The following is a 16,789-nucleotide window of genomic DNA, read 5'->3' on the forward strand; positions in this document are numbered from 1 at the left end:
CCTCTGTTTAAATAAGCCCACAGCTTTATAGACACTGTGACAGAGACTGTGTATTTGGGTCTGGAAAGAGGGGTATCACACTTGTATGGGATATTAACTACTAACACCAAACATATTTGGATCACCATGTTACCTTTTACTGTTTGAAAATGCAGTATTTATTGAAAACAATGTATTAACAGTTTCACTTTTGTTTTTGATTTTCAGAGTCTCCCCTCCCTTTGCACTTAGTCACTCCCCCTTCAGAGCACTATCAGAACACAGTCAATGTGCATCTATAATGAAACTGCACATTGCATCAGTTTGGGGAAGTTGTTGTGTACAAGTTTGTATCATGCTTTTTATGGAGAATTGTTGTGTGGGAGCATGGATGACGTAGGTTCGTGGACTGTACATTGCACAGAATTTTCCAAAAAATACTTTTTGTGTAATACTTCCTCTTTAAAGGTACATGATGTAACATTACTAGTTAAGGGTCCATCACCTGCTTGTCACAGATATTTTATTACTTTGTTTGGAATGTTGTAAACCCAAAATATAGTGTCATGGGTTCGCCCAAAATAAATGTAAAAAAATGATGGCTCAGTCGAAAAAACTTCACTTAAGCGTGTTTTATTCACATCACAGCCGAATGTGTAGAGTGCAATATTTACAACAGAAATGATGAGGTAGAGTCCAAAAAAAGTCAGGCCAAAAACAGACAGACCAAAAGACTGGAGCTCCCCCCTTATATACCCCTTTTTAAAAAAAAAAAATAAAAATAGGGTTTTAAGGATTTAAGATAAGTAAAACTGTACTCATGAACATAAATCAACTTGGAAATAAATATAATAAAAATGACTTAAAGAGGAGAGGGGAGAGCTCTTGGGCTAGAGAAAGATGCTCCAGTTGGGTGATGACAGGGCAACTACGGGTGCTCCTTCACATCTAGCATTAAACATATATTGCCATGGAGAGAAAAAGGTGGAACCAAGTTAGATTATATATATGTTTTTCTGTATATTTCTTTCTTATTCCATTATCATTTGCAGCCAGATAAATGAAGATACTATTAATGCCATACAAAAACATGAATGTGGTAGGTTCTGGGGTTCAGTGGTCTCAGAATGAATAAATATAATTGATAGTTGGTTTATTTCACTGTGCAATTTTCAACATTATTTATTCTTTCAGTCCAAACCCCAGCGCAGAGTGCACCGAGGCTGCAGTTTGTTTTTAGTTTGTCCCATGAGAACTCTCCCAGTGTATGGTCACAACACTGTCCTGGACCTGACTTGAGAAAAGTCTGGAAAACTCTCAAATATGTGGATTCTGTTCAGCACATAGTACTTTTAAGGAAAAGATCTAAAAATCAATAGAGATTAACAAGCATATATGTTTTCTGTAGAGGCTGCATGTTTTCTCTGTGTCTAAGTGCATTTCCTCCATCAACTCAACATATGCACAATAAGCTAATTCATCCAGATACTCCTGATCAAGACCCTGACTGAAGTGCAGGACGTGACTCTCTCACTTGGCCTCTTCAGCTCTGTAAGGATGGACCAAATGCAAAGGTCGTAAACAATTGAAAAAAAGAACATTTGTGTAAATATAAATACATGGAAAAAAGTCCAATACTTTACAATACATTAGGGATGTAACGATATCCAAATCTCACTGTATGTTATAATCACGATATAAATCTCATGATATGATATTGATTGCGATATTTTGTGAAGGCAAAAGAAATTGTGAATATGCTCCTTTTTCCTCTTAAAATGCCTTGACAAGACTAAGATTTAAAAGTGCTTAGAACTGGTATTTCTTCATGTAGTTAGCACCAAAACAGAGCAAAGGATCATGGCTGATGTAGTTCCCTCTGTTTTTTAACTATTGCTGCACCATAACAGTGAATTTAAGCCAAAAAACTTGTGATTCGATATATTGTGACGGCCCATGATATTATTGTGAGACTTTTGACGATGCAATATCAGGATATTCTGGTTATTTTTACACTCCTACAATACATTATTCATGCAGTGCACACTCTGTGGTGGTGAGCTGGCATTATGGCCACAGCTGCCCTGGGGTAGATGGAAGTGAGGCTGCCAGTCTACACTATCAGCCTCTCTACCACCAAAGACCACATTCATGCATAATACATGTTCATAATATTAAAAAAACACATAGAATAGACATGTCAAACTCGGGCCCGGGGGCCAAATGTAACCCACAATATAATTATATTTGGCCCGCGAGATCATATCAAACATGTATTAGACCAGTTCTAAACATGTATTAGAGCTGGTCCACTGGCTACAGACAGGCTATAGACACATTATTTATTTAACATTTTGTTATTATTTTATATTATGCTTGTTCTGGATTCAGTGTTTAAGCAAATTTTTTTATCAAACCTGTATGTTAATAAGAAAAGATTTAACATTACATACCCCAAAACAAAAGAAAACATGCCGATGTTGAAATTTTTCAGTAAATATTTAGTTTGGCCCACGACTTCGTCCCAGTTTTTCATTTCGGCCCTCTGTGAATTTGGGTTTGACACACCTGACATAGAAAATAACACCCAAACATGTGGCCCAACTCAGGTTAAAATCCACCCTTGTTTCATTATGCAATTTTAGCGAGGGCAATAATTATACAGAAAGCTGCTACTGCTGGTACTGCCCGAGTATTACTGTTTCAAATGGCATCACAACATTCTGTCCACCTGACCCCGCCCTGCCCACTTCGGTCTCTAAATGCATGTGCACCAACAAGTCAACACTGCACTGATTCTCTGGAGGGCTTTAAAATGCCTTTATAGTCCATATAGAATTTGAGCCAGACAAAATAATGCAATCTCAATAATCAAGGCGGCACCCTCAGCAACTTCCGGAATAGGCCAATAATATTTGATACAGATGCATGCAGTTAAAATTGGTATAGTTAAAATGTAGGTTTTTGTCCTAATACTGTGATTTTCAGGGTCTAGTCAATCTTAGAAACTATCATGCTCCATATTTGTGAATTTACCATTTGGATATTTCATAGCAGTGTGCCGTGTAATCAGTGGGAGAAATCTGGCTTTTGACCCCCATTTGGGAGCACGACATCATCGCATTCTAGTCTCTGAAAACCACCAGTGCCTTGCTCCTGACCCTCACGAGTGGCAGAGTGGCACGTAGGCACCGTCCCTGGCACCCGTCCACAACCCCGCCCTCCTCCCCCCCTCTTCCTCGCCACACTGGAGGAATGTTGTTTTGGTCTGGCTCCCCTCCGCGCCTCTTAATCGCTGGGCGGGTGATTGTGAGTGTACACTTAATGGGAGCCTAATCAGAGTCCCTCATCGCCACGGAGAGAAGACGGAGAGAGGGGGAGAGAGAAGAGGGAGGAGGAGAGGAAGGGGAGGGGAGGGAGACAGCTGGGAAGTTGACATGACATTTAAACACACATAGGGCTTAAATTATGCTTCTATACAGTGGCGGAGTTGGCAATTTGGGGGCCCTAAGCGAACTTGAGTTTGGGGCCCTCACGATAATTCACTGTCTTGTTTGGGGCAGGGGTTTTTTTGTTTTTTGTTTTTTTTCCCCCATTGTTCATGAGACACACACTTCTGAACTTGTCTTATTAATTCGTTGGCCTGCCCAGAGCTGAAAGTAGTTTTATTTTTTGTTGTACAATTACATTTTTGTTTAAATTCATTACATTAGATTATGATTATGCTCTGATTATGTTCATATCAGGGTCAAGCTCACTAGTCCATTCTAACATGAAAGGTTGGAATGCTTTGACTGTTAACATAGATTTGACAATCAGATAATAGTTTGATGCTGTTTTCTTAATTTAAAGTAAACCACTTTCATTTAAAGTCATATGGAAAGAAAATCTAATTGCTCTGAGGCTTTGGTCATTAGTGGCACTGAGAACAATGGGTTGGGGGCCTCTCCAGGTTCCTACAGTTGCCTAATGGTAGCACCACCTCTGTTCCTATATTTTCAGTAGTTACATATTGCTTATATTCTTCATTCTTAGTTTTAAAGTACCCATATTACACAGCTTTCTAATCTCTTTTGTAATGTTGTTTCCTCATCATAAATATACCTGGAGTTGTGTTTTGTTTTCACACATTTTTAACACATAAATCAAGGGTCATCAAACTAAGGCCCGCAGGCCGACTCCTACTCTCCATGTCTCTTTTGACTGGCTCCATGTTGCAGTCCTCAAAAGTTGTCATGGCCTATTTTTAAAAATTACTTTTTGGTAAATAATAACACACCTGTATCTTGTATTTTGTCATTTTTTTCAATTAAAAAATCATATTTATATGAAGTATTTATATTTAAATAATTATTTGACGTATTTACATTTGCCACAGAATTTTCATCACCTGACAAGCTCAAGATCAAACAGTGACAGTCAACGCATGCACAGAGTTCTGTAGTGCAGTTAAGGACAGCTAAAAGTTGACAGAGAGTGCCGAGTTTTCAAAGAACAGTGGACAACCAATTTTTTTTTTGTTCAGTGTAAGGACAGTTTGTCTAATATGTAAAGAAAATGTGATGGTTTTCAAAGAATATAATCTGCATCGTCAGGGTCAAACAATTCTGTTATACGGCCGACCCGACCCCGGCCCCCATCACAGTCAGGAGCGATAATGTGGCCCCCAGAGAAAAAAGTTTGGTGACCCCTGCAATACACCTTCACTAAAATCATTTGCATAATTTCAGATCTGGAATTACCCATCTCTACTTAATTAAATGAAAGGTAAAACATAGCTGTAAATTGGAAAGATGCCACTACATGACATCACAAGGTAGAGCAGAGCATTTTGAGCTTTGGACATGTAGACAGACAAATAACAGAAGATGACTCAAACCAGTGTGAATGAAACAAAACACAACTCCAGGTATATTTTTGAAGAGGTAACGGCATTATAACACGGCACGATGCCAAAGCAAAGTATCACTACTAAAATATGCTCCAGTATCACTAAAACAACCTGCCCTGTGCCAGATAACCTTTTAGATCAACTGTACGACAAAAAGCAGGGGCGGAGAGAGAGAGGAGGGAGGGAGGAGAGGTGGAGGAGGGAGACAGCTGGACAGTAGAGGCAGTGTTAAAGACATGACATTTAAACACACTCAGAGTACAAAGAGCCTGGACTAAGTTGATGTAACATAAGCTCGATGCTGCAGTATGTGCTACGTGTGGAGTGGCACGGTATACAATGATCACGTACTATAATTAGAAAGGTAAATAATACGCCCTTATGTACTGTTTGCTAACATGTGCAGGCTAATGGCTTTGTCTGTTTAGATGTCGTGTCTGCTCCATCACACAGTGTATATACTGTATACATGGACATAACCCTCTAGCCAGCACGTTCCAAATAGGAAGTGTTAATGGGGGTGTTTCCGGCTCCATCCACTCTGACTCCAGTTGACTTTACATTGAGATATTGTCACCCCTGAGCTTCATCGTTTTGGTCTTAAAACATTCGTATTAATCTGCTCTGCATGCACTGTTGGGAAGGTGACTTTTTAAATGTATTCCCCTACAGATTACAGATTACATACCCCAAAATGTAGTTTGTAATTGAATCCATTAAGTTGCTTAAAGTGAGTAACGTAATCTGAATACTTTGGATTACTTGATATTGTCATGCTTTTTAAAACGTCATGAATGTAGCGACCGCATCCTGCAAATTCTTGTTTGTTCTCTTTAAACTGACTATTGAGCCCAAGTCTTCATGAATAGGTAACTGTTTGCTGTAGAGAAGCAAAGACTAGGATATCTGAACATAAGTTGTTTTATCTGCTAAAAGAAAATTAAAAAATCTGTCTTTCCTTAACCACATTAAAAATATTATTGATAGAGAAATGATTTTTGTATGAGATCACTGCTGCCTTCAATTATGTCCACCCTAATGTTAGGTATCATATTGTTTATATATATATATATAAAAAAAATCACTTTCAGTACAAACAGAAAGGCGCCAGCCCAGTAAAAATCAGTAATATTGGATGTTTTTTACTCAAAATGATGCAGAATCAGATTCTTAACAACAACGATTATTATTGACAACCTTGTCCACTGTGTGACTGATGCCACCAACGTTAATGAGACATTTACGTGGCTTATTGCCGTGTTCTGTTTCCGACAATGAGTGGAATTATTAAAATAAAATGTAAAAATGGGGTATAGCCCAAAATGTGAAAACAGGAAAATACCGCCATGTAATCCATTAATTTTAATAATTAATAAGTAATCCAATTACCACTCACTGAAACAGTAACTGTAACTAAATACAGTTACTCATAATTTGTACTCTGATTATGTAACGCTTGTACATGTAATCTGTTACTCTCCAACACTGTCTGCATGATACTGCTGTTTTTATTTGCCATTTTATCTATTAATACATTTCTATGCTTAATATTGAGTGTGGCTCCAAATTTGGTCCATCGTGAGCTTCATTTGACCAGAGCCGAACGCTATGGGTGACGTCAAACTGACTTAGTTCACTTCCTTAGACAGCCTGCATCTGAATCTGATTTTTACATCATCTTTTGTTGATTTTGTAAATAATTATGCAACACAAAGTAGCACCTGAATCAAGTAAAAGAGCTAAAATGTTAATGCTGAACACACTTGTTTTCATTGTAAGCAAAAGAGACAGAACCAAAAAGGTTCTGAGTGAGTGTCAGGTGGATTTAAAGGTGCACTGTGCAACTTTGATGGTGGAGTGTCAGTTATCCGTTCGTCTCCATGGAGATTTTATTGCTTTGAGTAGATCTCCCACAGTGTTGCTTAAATGTATATCTTTGTAGAGACTAGCAGGTGAGAGTTAAGACCAAGTTACAGGTCAGGTTTGTGGAGTAAGATTGTTTTTTATTTATTTATTTATTTATTATTATTATATATATATATTTTTTGCAATAATACCATGTGTACTATAATAAATGCAAAATGGATTTAATGCTGTACCTTGGAACATTCCTGGTAATGCAGTATCATTTCCATGGAGATAAACAGGCAGCAGAAAAGTTACATACAGTGCCTTTAAACAGTAAAATATGAACTCTCAACTGAAGCAGTTGACTTTATCATCTTTATGTGCATAACCCATGTAATTGTTTTTGATTATTTTGTTAAATTTTTTTGTTCATCTTGTTGTATTTTGTGATTGTCTTTGAACTCTGTCTCAGTTTTTTGTTCAAATTTGATTTCTTATGTGTCTGACAGTCAAGTGTGAGTATGTGTGTGTGTTGATTTTGTTGTTCTGATGTTTCTTTGAATTTATGTAGCCGACTGTCTGCCCTACTGTATCTGTCTTCTGTTGTTGTAACTATGAGGAACCCCTTGAAAACAAAATGGCGAGACATCTCATGGGGTTTATCCTCCAAACAAAATAAATTCAAATATCTTCCAACACAGTATAGAAATGAGTTTACAAAACAAATATCTGATTACGACACTGAAATGAAATGTTGGATTCAATTATAAAAATGTTTTGTCAGCGGATTCCACACAAACATGTTGTTTTGATTGTTTTAAGATTTTACCAGTAAAATGCAACAACTGGTTATTACTAAAATCAAAGGAATAATGTTTATTAAATCCAGAGTAAAAATGTTGCTTCAAGACTACACAAGGCCCTCTTTAACCAACTAACAATATTGTGTTAGAATTTCAACATTATTATTAGGCTTACAGAAAAATATAACCAATTTCTAACCAAAATTAAATTGACAATGTTAGTTTGGAATGAATAAATACAAAAACAAATAGCTTTAATGTAAATATATATTATAATAACATTGTCAACAGTTCAGTAAGGCACATGTAACAAAAAAGTGTGCTGTATATTTAGTATTTAAAGTGCGTATGACAGGTTCTGATGATTCTCTAATTTTGATTTAATTTGGTGGGATAATACCTGTTGTAAGTTTTATATCAGTGACAGTGCAGTATCATTTCCAAGTAGCAGAACTCCCAAAAAGAAAAGTTACACATTGTGGTTTTAAACAGTGAAATGTCAACTCTTATAAGAAGCAAATGGCTATACCTTCCAACACAGTGTAAAGAAATGTCTGTACATGTGTTGTCGTAAAACTGAAGCAGTGATGTGGATACAGGAACATGTTGTACACACTGGCCTCCTACAGTATACACTACATGTAACTTAACTATACGCCTACACCTGTACCTTTGCAACATACCTGCTGTTTCGTTTCTCTCCTCTTTCTGTACCCAGAGCCTCACCAAACGCTTTTGTGCAACGTTTCTATTTTGGTGTTGGGAGAACAGGCCGCGGATGTAACTGGAACACATATGATAAATGTTCAGTGATGCAGGCTCCTAAACGGGATACACATGGTTCATCCTGTGCTCCCACTGGCTCCACGCGGACCTGCAGCTAAAGGCACCTTGTGGATGAAGGATGTCCCGGTTTAAAGATCCACCATGGAATTTTCCTAGTGGAGCGTCTGCCACCTGCTTGTCCCCATGTATGTTACCAAGAGAAGTTTAAAGTAAAAGACAAAAATTAAAGCTTATTTTTGTTCATTTTGGCTTGCACATTTTATTGCACAGCTCGCCTCTCCACAAACCTTACCTGATCTGGAGGAGGTCCTTATCTAGTATCTTTGAGCTGAATGTTCCGACACATTGCTTTAAAGTTTAAAGACTCCACAGAGACAAACAGGTGATAACCCAAGCCAAGTTAAAGGTCAGATCTGTGGAGATGCACTCACAGTAAGAATGTTTGTTTTTCAGTGTGTTTTTGAGCGATAAACACAACAATTTAATGCCATACTGTGTAACATTCCAGGTAATGCAATAACATTTCTATGGAAACTCCACCAGAAAAAGCACTGAACCTTTGCCAGTGGTTCTGACATAAAAATACTGTCTCAGGAGTCTCAGGTGTGGATAAGAGAGATAAGAGCGCCACCTGCAGGAGAGCACCAGGAACAGAAGAGTGGAGAAAGTAGGTCAGACAGAGGTGCTCAGAGAAGTGAGAGATTGGGAAGTGCTTTTAAGATGAGTGGAGGTGGTTGTGAAGAATCGAATATTGGAGATTTGTCACAGTTATCAGACTTGATGAAAGGAAGTGGGTTTAGGAGCAGGGAAAAGAGAGATGTTGCTAATAAAGGCTTTTGGGACATGTTTAAAGGTTAAGTATTACTCAAAATTGACTCACACTTTTGTTTGATTCACACATGTTTGAGTAACCTTTTATTAGTCATATGTCTACATCTCCAAATCTCAAAATGCTCTGTTTGCACCTTTAGTTCAGATCGGCAATTACAGGGCTGAAATCATCCAAAAGATTCTAGTGAAAGTGTATGGAGTTTAACAAGACAGTGGAGCACTTCCTGTATTACCACATGAGCTCACAAGGTGGAACAGGGTGTTTTCTGTCTGAGAGAAAAAGTCACCCTAAATATGCAGGATTTGTGTGTTAAACATGTGTGAATGAAACAGTGTTATTAGTAATTAGTTATAGTTACTAGTTAGTTCTCCCAAGTAACTGAGTAATTCACTGAGTTACTCCACTATAAAAGTAACTAGTTACTAGGAAAAGTTACTATTAGAACTATTAGTACTATTGTATTTGTACTACTGTGTGACTTTTTTTTTTTCCACTCACACTAGGACTTTTGAAGCGTGCCGTTCTTCATTGCGCAGGGTTCTATGTTCTGCACTCACACCTACTTTAATATTATTTGTATTTTTATTTTAATAGATCATGACTCACACCTGCACAACCGAACCAAGCCACAGCCCAATGACGTCATCACATGGCGCTGTTTGTTTACATGATGTGGCGCAACAGAGACAACACTTTAGCAGTGAAGTAAGTCCAGCGACAGAAATATCTGTTAAATAGTGAGACTGATATGAGTCCTGTTGCGATGCGTGCTCTCCCATGAGTATATGGATATAATAACAGAGCAGAGGAGTGAGGACAGCAGGAGAATTTCTGTCTCTGTCACAGTCCTTACTGACGGTAAGAGTGGATTTGTAGTATGTTTTGGAGTGGACTTTATTCACTGTTTTCCTTGTATGAGTGACATCAGCACACCTGACAGGACTTGTACAGTGTAGTCGTGCGTGTGCGTGTTCATGAGCTCCATGCCTGTGTGCTGTTTCTGTGTGAGGCAAGTTGGATGACCGCTTCAGTAACGCTTCAATGAGTAGCTTCAATAACTTGCAGTAAGGGTGTGTTGGTAAAGGTAACAGCATTGTAATGAAAGAAAAAGTAATTAGTTAGATTACTTGTTATTGAAAAAAGTAACTGTGGTATAATTTAACACTGTTTTTCCCTTCACTGGAAACAAAACACAACTTCATGTGTGTTTTTGATGAAGAAACATTATAACATAGATCAGAAAACAGTGCAATATAGCCCCTTTAATAAAACCTAATAGTTGCTTGGATAATAGGTTGAAGAGACTTACCAACCACACCTTGTCATGTGTATTGCTTACTTGTTTAGATCAGGAACTGACACAATTCCATCACGCCATCCTGATTACAGTAAGAAGGCATCCTTAACTGTACAAGCAAAAAGTTCAGTAGACATATTAGTTTATATTCTTGTTTAAATCCTACATAGATTATTGCATTATTATTTCGTACAACTAAAGTCCATCTTCTTGTCTTAAAGGTTGTATAGAGGATTTTCCAAGGAACGAGAAATCCAGCAACTGTTTGTACTTTTTCAAATGTTGCGCATGCGTGAAACCACCCCCCCTCCCCTACAGCTCCCTACGTAGAAACGCCTCCTCCTTACGCCAGAAAGTACTCATCACTGCACATGACTTGTAAACAACTAACTACAGTGTTGGAGCGGGGGGAGGGGGTGCGCGGAGATTTTGTGCGCGGAAAAGAAGTGAGGAGCAGGGAGAAGAACGGAACGGGGAGCGGGGAGAGGAGCAGTAAGGGGTGCAGAGAAGGGTGCGCGGAGATTGAAGCTACTACTACAACACCCAGCAGCAAGCGGACTCTTTCTTTGCATTGAAAATTACGTTTTCAGACATAGGATATCGCATTTGTGTCTTGAAAAATGTTTGTCTAGCTCTTGGAAATAAAGTACGTTTTCATAATAAGCAGAAGTGACCTGTCCAGGAGTAATTTGGCGACCAGTGCGTCAGTCTTTAGACCCTTCGTCTGCTTCAGTTGCGCCATCGCTGGAATGAATCTACAAGAATCACCTTAGTTTGGCTTCGCTGCTTTTCCTCTTGTCTTCTTCTTTCAGCGACCTCAAAAACGGACTTTCTTTTGCGGCAAACTGCTCCTGGATTCTTGTCTGCCATTGCAACAAACTTTGTGCGAACTGCGAGGAAGATATAGGTCAAAAAAGCCGCTAAGAACTGTTGCGTTGGTGGAGTAAACAGCGTCTGTGCGGCTTGCGTCTGTGGACTGCGTGACAGGCGTACGTAAACCACGTAACGGCAGCGCGCAGGCAAGTCAGTTACGCTAGAAACGTAGGGAGTGTGATTGACAGCCTATCAGCTAACAGATAACGAGGCAGTGTCGTTATCTATTGGCAAATGTTTAGCCCCACCACGTCTAGAGTTGATGAATTTTTATTCTCTTTTTTTTGGTCATCATAATTACAAGGCTACTGCATCTCTATAATGCTATCATTGACAATTTGAAACAAACAAAAAAAATCCTCCATACAACCTTTAATGCCTGATAACCTTTGCCATCTGCTGCACTACAAAAATCAAACTGTAGATGGCGCCAACATCCTGTTCATTTTTGACCTCTTCTTCTTGCGGTTCGTTTGGACAAGTTCCAAAGAGCAGATCTGCAATTTCAATCAGATAATAAATAAATAAATAAATAAAAGACAATTAAAGCCTTTCAGTATTTTATTTAAAACACAACTTTTCCACATTTTGCGTTAGGGCTACGGTTTTGGGCCCTGATGTTTGTTGCGCAGGCACGTGTTTGTGTCATGGCTGCTCAGAGGATTGGGTTGACTGCGTGCAGGTACAGCTACAGGTAGGGATGTTATTTTTCTCAACAAATGATATAAATGCCTTAGTTTTATCTATACACCAATCATTATCATTTGCACGTATTTGTGTCTTGACACCAAACGATAAAAATGCGTAGCTATTTTATTTAGTTTTGTTTTTAGCCGAAGCATCCATACTGATAGGCCTAGTTCTGCTGCAACTTGTAGGCCTAAAATAAACGTGCAAAAGTTTAAATATTTTCAGTTTTTGCAGTTTGTATTTCTTCGTTTTGATTTATGCCTTATTTATTTACATGAACACTTTGTGACCTGATGGCTGCAGCGTGAGCAGTGAACACTAGAGGGCAGTACAGGTTCAGTTTGGAAGATTGCAGGAGTTAAAAGACTTATATTCTACACAAAATTGAGCTTTCAGACATGTTATAATGCTGTTACCTCATCAAAAACATACCTGGAGTTGTATTGTGTATCATTCACACATGTATTATTGGGTTGTCTACATCTCCAAAGCTTAAAATGCTCTCTATTTCCACCTTGTGAAGTCATGTAGTTGTCATTTTCAAGTTAATAACAACCTTTTACCTTTATTTCAGTCAAGATTGGCAATTCCAAGGCTAATATTATCCAAATGATTCTAGTGAAGGTGTATGGAGCTGAGTGGAGCACATCCTAACAACATGATGTCACACAACTCCTGCTATGTTTTTGATGAGGAACCAGTAGTATAACATATATCATATAACAGCGTAATATGGAGCCTTTAAAAATCTACAAAATGACAGTAACGTGAGTATTTGCTAAGTTTTTTCCGCTCCTGGCAGTGAGCAGGTGGAGCACATTGAAACGCACTCCGAGATGCGTGAGAGATGAAAGAGGCCTGGGGGGGAGGAAGGAGGGAGGGAGGGAGGGGGGGGGGTCATACAGCAGTCAAATCAGGGGGCTTATGGGAGCGGGGCGGGCAGAGGAGGAGGGTGCCAGCGGGGACCTTTTTTTTTTTTTTTTTTTTTTTTTTGGGGGAGCATCTGCAGAGTGTAAGTGTGGGAGTGGGAGCGATAGAAGCATGAAAAGAGGGAGGAGGCCAGTGACAGAGCAGCCACATGGACTCACAAACACCGCACTAAAGATCAGGTGATAAATGAAGAAATGATTTAAGAGGGAGTCACCATTGCACGGGCGTTAACGGGAGTCAAAGGGAGACATAGTGCGCCGAGCAGGAACAACTGTCTGGTTTTAAGCATGAAAAACACATTAAGAAAGCAATGTTCCCACACTTTCAGTATGTTCAGTGCATGGGTGATTTAAAGGGTCCTATTACGCTGTTTTCTGGTCTATGTTGTAATGCTGCTTCCTCATCACAAACAGACCTGGAGTTGTGTTTTATTTCATTTCATTTTAACTCACTAACCCTCCATATTAAGGATGTGTTTTTATTTCAGAAAACGGAAAACACTGTTCCATTTTGTGACGTCATGTGGACTCTCTCTTCTCTCATCTTTCTTCTCTTTTAATGTTCATTTTATCATGATTATTTATATTTTGATTTGTTTGTATTTTAATGTCTTTCTTATTCTGTAAGGCACTTTGAATTACTTTGTTCAACTTGTGCCAGACTTGGGCATTGTACAGTTCCCGGGACACATACGGCCCCTTGGTTAACTCTGACCGTCCAGTTTAAAATGCTATGGAATAACAAAATAAACGTATTTTATTAGGGACATAATGTCACGTAGAAACAGAGGGAAGACCCAAAATGCAGGACTGCTTTAAAGTATTTAATAACAAATCCATAAATCCAAAAAATCCAAAACTCGAAACTAAACTGCCATAACACGAGACAAGATGAAACTCTGGCGGAGACAATGGACCAACAAAGGGCAGAGGAGAACACAGGGTATAAATGCACACAGATGCGGGGCAAACAATCAAGACAAGAAGTAAAACTCAAAACTACAAGCAGACACGACAAATGTCAAAATAATACACCAAAATGAGCAAATACAACCACTACAAACATGAACCATGACACATAATGGTATCCAAATCTCTCGGTAAGATATTATCACGATATGCTACTCACAGTACGATATTTATTGCGATATTTTGGAGTGGCAAATATAATTATAGATAGGACACTTTTTTGCTTTTAAAATATCTTGACTAGATTTTGGTGCAAATTATTACTGTGATAATCCCAAGAATTCAAGTAAAAAACATATTTCTTCATGTTGTCTACACTGAAATGAATCATGGGATATGTAGTTCCCTTATAAGCTGTTGCTACTATAAAATCATTTAAGCAAAGGAACTTATAATTTGATATATTGTGACAGCTCTCGATATTATTGTGAGATTTTTGATGATACGATATCACAATATTTCGGGTATTGTTACATCATACATAGTTTATCATTTTACCTCATGTATGGACTAAAGCTGCATTGCTTTTATTTTAGAGGTGTTCTTTTAAATGGCATTTTTTGTAAGACAACCACATTTAAAAAAAATTCTTAAACATAACGTACACAGTCTTACCAGCTTGTCAAAACAATGCTATAAAGAAATGCAATTAATTTTATGCAGGATTAAGTTAAACATTTAGGCCTGGCCTCCACAATATTTTCTGTTTCTCATGTGGCCCCATGGAAAAAAGAACTGCCCACCCCTGTGCTATACATATAAACTTGCCTTTCCTCACCTTGGTAATACAGAAGTGCTCCACTGTGTTTTTAAACTCCGTACACCTTAAACAGACTAAAAATAAAAGCTTTACTCAAACATGTGTGAATGAAACGAAACACAACTCCATGTTTGTTTTGAGGAGGTAACAACATTCTAACATGGGCTAAAGCTCACAAAATGTAACCTTTAAACAGACCAGTTCTCCGTAAGGACTCAAACCCTTTATTTTGTCAATTGATTGATTTAGTTTGCTTGCAAGGCAGCTCCACAAACTATCTCGTACTGGTTTTGTGAATATAAGCACTGAGGAGCATAGTCTATTTCACATACACTACCTGTCAAAAGTTTGGACACATCCTCTTAATTCAATGTTTTTTTTCTTTCTACATTTTTTATACATACAGAAGAAATCCAATAGAAGAAGAATAGAATTACCAGTATGCAGCACTAGAAAAAAGTGAAATGACTCTGCTCAATATTTTTAATGTTTTTCAAATTTCTCAAAGTATCCACCCTTTGCTTTGTCGACAGCGCTGGCCCTCTCTCTGTGAGCTTCTCGATGAAGCCTCCTGAACTGGTTTTCACTTCACAGCTGAGCCTTTTCTGGGTCAAAAAATGCCAAATGTGCAAATCAGTGGTCAAAGCAAAAGCAACCACCTTTACTTTTTTTTTTTTTAGCCTATTTTTTGTTTGTTATTTTTCATATGCCTCATTCGTAGTTTCGATGCCTTCAGGGAGAATCTATAATGTAAATAATCATAGAAATAAAGAAGAACCATAAATGAAAAAGTAGCATCCAAACTTTTGACTTTTAACTGGTTGTGAATGTAGATGAATGTGAATCGCACTAATATCACACTATTTCGTAATGTGAGGCGAAACTTTTCAATCCAAATAATTTCAACAATTCAAGAGTACAATTATAGTTATAACTTTTACTTTTCCAAGCTTTATTAATTTATGCAAACTGAAAACTTTTTGGCTTTTGGTTTTGTTAATACTAATAATAATAATCATCATCATAATAGTTTGTATTTTCAAGTATTCTGCACCATAGCAATGACAAAATTCAGTTTGTCGACTGGACAAAAGTTAGTTGGTTGAAGACGTTTTGCAGCTCATCCAAGCTGCTTCTTCAGTTCTGGTCAGAATGCTGGTGGACACTTCTTTATATCTGTCTGTAGGGAGGAGCTAACTAACTGAAACTAACACCCACTTGTTTATAGTTTCAGTTAGTTAGTTAGTCTCCACACCCTGGACAGGTCAATAGGCCTAATTCTTCTCACATATTCTGCACCATGTGAAATAGAGAAGATATTTTTAACAGCTCAGAATCAAAACACTGAAGCGATGTAAGATTTCAAGTGTTGGAATAGTGCCATAACCACAGCTTATTTGTTTAAAGTTATTAAAAATGTGGCTTTTCCAAGTCGACTTGATTGACAGTTCAAAATTTAAATAAGCTTTTTGTGTTAAAACCTTAACGAAATCAGAAAATATTAAATGTAGCATGTTATACAGACAATACAGACTGTTATTTGTCAAAAGCTGAAGTTGTAACTCATTGCTCTGCCTGGAATGTTCCACAGTATGACATTAAACAGATCTGCTTCACATTTATTCAATTACAGGTGGTTTTATAGCTCAAAAATACTTAGAAAAACAGGGATTCTGACTATGAGCAGGGTCGCCACTCCATAGATCTGACCTGTAACTTGGTCTTTTTTGGTCTCCATGACGAAGAGGTTTAATGCCATACTGTGAAACATTCCAGACAAAGCAATAACATCTTCATGGAGAAAAACATTTGTCGGACCCTCCATCGCATGTTACACAACGCACATTTAAAGTAATTTCTTGCCGATTTAAATCAAATATTTCCCATCCAAATCCACATTTATTTATTTAGTTCATTCCTCTCAATAGTTGTTGTTTTGGTCACTCAGCCTCATTACTATTCCTCTCATTGCTTTGTTTTGCCCGTGTAACTGCTGTGTGTCGGGGGCTGGTCTGTCTCCCTCCCTCACCCTGCCTGCCTGCCTGCGCACTGGCCGGGTGCCGTTTTAGCCTGCGTTGCCATGACGTCACAGCAGCACCCATGGCCCCGTGTCTGCCGTGGGTGCAGAGTGA

This window comes from Boleophthalmus pectinirostris, unplaced genomic scaffold (assembly GCF_026225935.1).
Source record: "Boleophthalmus pectinirostris isolate CB_2022bp ecotype Guang Dong unplaced genomic scaffold, ASM2622593v1 HiC_scaffold_7, whole genome shotgun sequence".
NCBI lineage: Eukaryota > Metazoa > Chordata > Actinopteri > Gobiiformes > Gobiidae > Boleophthalmus > Boleophthalmus pectinirostris.